General features: G+C 36.2%; 1 long non-coding RNA gene across 1 annotated transcript in view; it reads right to left on the bottom strand.

The window, feature by feature from the left end:
• Nucleotides 1–934: 934 nt before the first annotated feature.
• The window catches only part of LOC107089940, a 15,031-nt gene continuing 13,049 nt past the window's right edge, over nucleotides 935–2,916 (bottom strand). Inside the window, exons 2-3 of the long non-coding RNA XR_001481456.1 lie at nucleotides 1,095–1,286; nucleotides 935–981 (exon numbers count right to left, since the gene is read on the bottom strand). This is a non-coding gene — a long non-coding RNA (uncharacterized LOC107089940). The remainder of the gene's footprint in view (nucleotides 982–1,094; nucleotides 1,287–2,916) is intronic.

Below are 2,916 nucleotides of genomic sequence, written 5' to 3'. Positions count from 1 at the left end.
TTTTATTTTATTTTTTTAAACAAACTGATGCACATCATGTTTTTTTGTTTGTTTTTTTACCTTGAGTCATATCGGTCCGTCTTGTTGTCATACTTGTATGTGGGAATGAAGTTGATCTCTCCCTCCATGAAGTCTGTAAAGGCTCTTTTGGTCTGCCTCTGAATGTTCAACTGTACATGGAAAGTGCCAACAGTTGCATTTCATTTGGGAAACATATTCACACATCTTAATAATTTGGGAACTATATTTCTGCTTGATTTTTCATTTACACTCTTTGCTATAACTACTGTTACAATTATGTCTCTGCTTTTATTTATACATTTTTTATTAAAAATGTTTATAATAATCCTCTTAGATCTGGCTAGGAAACAAGAAAAGTCATAAGTCATAACTTATTGTTCCCATTGATTCCTGGTTTATTCTGGAAGCATTATAGTTCAGCACCAGTTAGCGACATCCATTCCCATTTCAACTCCCAGTATGAGGGAGCTCCCCTCACCTGAAGGGCTGGAGGTCCACGTATTCCTTCTCTTTTTTCCCCAGGCGGTGTTTAATGAGGTTTTCTCTCTCGCCTGCCTCGCTAGAGAACATGGCCTGTCTCATGCTGTTGGTAGACGGACTCTCACACCAAGAGGTTGGTCTGTCTGAGTAGCCAAACTCAGACTTGAACCTAATGGATGGAAAAAGAGTTGAGATGTTGAAAAGACAATAAAAATTCAGAAAAATTACACCGACCATAAAGTTGTCCAGCCTGACTTACTCTGACTTGGTGTTGGGTATAATGGAGCTGCCTCTGGCCTGTAGGGCTGCAGAGGACTCCTTTGGGATGGGTGCAGGAGGAAGAGGGTTGGATGGAGGGAAGGATGCTTTACGGAGAGGTAGAGTCGGGATAGGAGGCGGTTCCCTGGAGGCAACAATGCGATTCTGTTGATTCCTCTTCCACTTTAACAGTGTTCTTTAAACTGTCCACATATGCATAATCTTGTTGGATAAGTAAACACAAATGAATAGCAAAGATGAACAAAGCAAGAAAAGATTAATTGTAAGATTGCAAACAAAAATTTCATTTGTAAACATGTGGATCTTTGTGTTACCTGTAGAATTATGATTTGCTGCTGTATTATTTAGGTTGGACACTAGAGCTTTGATACTTTTAGCTTGATTGTCTCCACTAGGAAAGCTGTTAGCGGTCTTTGTCGGCCTTTGTGGCGGTATGGGGACGGGGCCTCTGTAGGCTGCTGGTGTGAGGGGCTCCATCGCTTTAGGTTTACTTGGTTTGGCTGCAACTAGAGAGAGCACATCGTTTTGTCATAATATATTTAATAATTAACATAAATTACTGTAATATTTACTTTTTTTAAAAACAATTTAAACAAAAAAAATTGCATGAGACAAACAATTAATACCAAATAACTTTTAGTATATGTCTGATAGCGACCATGAAATTATTAGGACTCATAGGCTCCTAAAAAATGAGCATAATTTCAGCATAATGGTGACAACTTTAGGCATGAAGGTCCATTACGTTGAAATGTGCTGGCAAAGAACCTGGTTATCCAACCCTCTTCAGTAACATAGGTGAGTTTATGAGAAACGTAGCCTGCACGGTGCAGCAATACGTACCAAGAGCTGTATATTGACCTGAAGAAAATCATTTAATGTAACCCAACCTAATCTCACGCTTGGATCAAGCTTACAGAGTGTTGTTTTTTAAGCAAACTTAGAAACATACATTTTTTATACAAATATTTGGCTAAAAACAGCACGGATTTTAAATCAAAGAAACTATATATAATTTACAAATACCTAAAAAAAAAACCAAAAAAAACTTTATTTTATTAAGATACTGCAAGTTTTACTTTTTGCACACACACCACCTCTAACATAAAAAAATATATCAACAATCTCACAATGTTTTATAATTTTCCATAAAAGAATCACTGAAGCTCTATTTAAATAAATTCTGACCATTCCAGACAAACCCCTTATCAAAGAACCACTTCTTTTTTTAATGTTAATTTTTTCTTGAAGTCAATCTTCTGTTCTCAAATACAGCTCACCTTGTACAGCTTTAAAAATGAAAATAAAATATTTTAAAACTAAATATACTTTAAAAGACGCACAAAGTGAAAGAAAATGATAATAAAAATGATAAGAACTGGTCTGTTGTCTCGTGCCTGGTGTGATATCACCAGAGGACCTTCTGAAATGTGTGTTTTTTAAATTATCTAAAGAACAAATGAACAAAAACAAATACAGAGTGGATCTAACCATGTTGTTCTGAGACAAATTCTAACTAGAGTGAGTTTGACTTTAGAACAGTCTGAGCACTAGATCTAATCAGTGAAACAAAGCGTACAGTAAGAGGTATTTAACTAGATGGACAGGTTTAACTAGGATATTTGTGTCTTCTTTAGCGAAACCTGCCTTTAAAAATATGTACCTCTCCAGTGTTTGGCACAAGCAACAAGCAGGATAGAAACTAGAAAAAGCTGTTTCGGAGAAACATCAAAGTAGGAATGCTTTTGCTGAATGAAAAAAGCTGAAATTAACTGCAGAACATATAAAAATGTGATAGGAAGTCATCAGAAACTTCAAACTGCAGAAAACAATTGAATCATCTGAAGATTTTGTAGGGTAGAATCATTTGGCAGTAAAATGGCAGAAACAAACTCATCTTTATGCTGTTGATCAGCATAAAGAAAACAGTGTCATCATTTGAGGATTGAAAATTTATAAACCTATGTGCAAGACTAACCATGAGAAGCAGAGGAAGGACAGAGAGAGAAGCTTATAGAAAGAGAGCTAATACCACTTAAGGAGCTGAATTTATAAAAAAAAACTAACCTGCATGTTACGAGCCGCTGTGGTAATGAAAACACCGTTGGCAGGCTTAGGCTGCAAGTTACGAGGTTA

This window comes from Cyprinodon variegatus, unplaced genomic scaffold (assembly GCF_000732505.1).
Source record: "Cyprinodon variegatus isolate N-32 unplaced genomic scaffold, C_variegatus-1.0 Scaffold273, whole genome shotgun sequence".
NCBI lineage: Eukaryota > Metazoa > Chordata > Actinopteri > Cyprinodontiformes > Cyprinodontidae > Cyprinodon > Cyprinodon variegatus.
The sequence above is the reverse complement of the archived record's forward strand: the minus strand, read 5'-3'. Positions and strand labels throughout refer to the sequence as shown.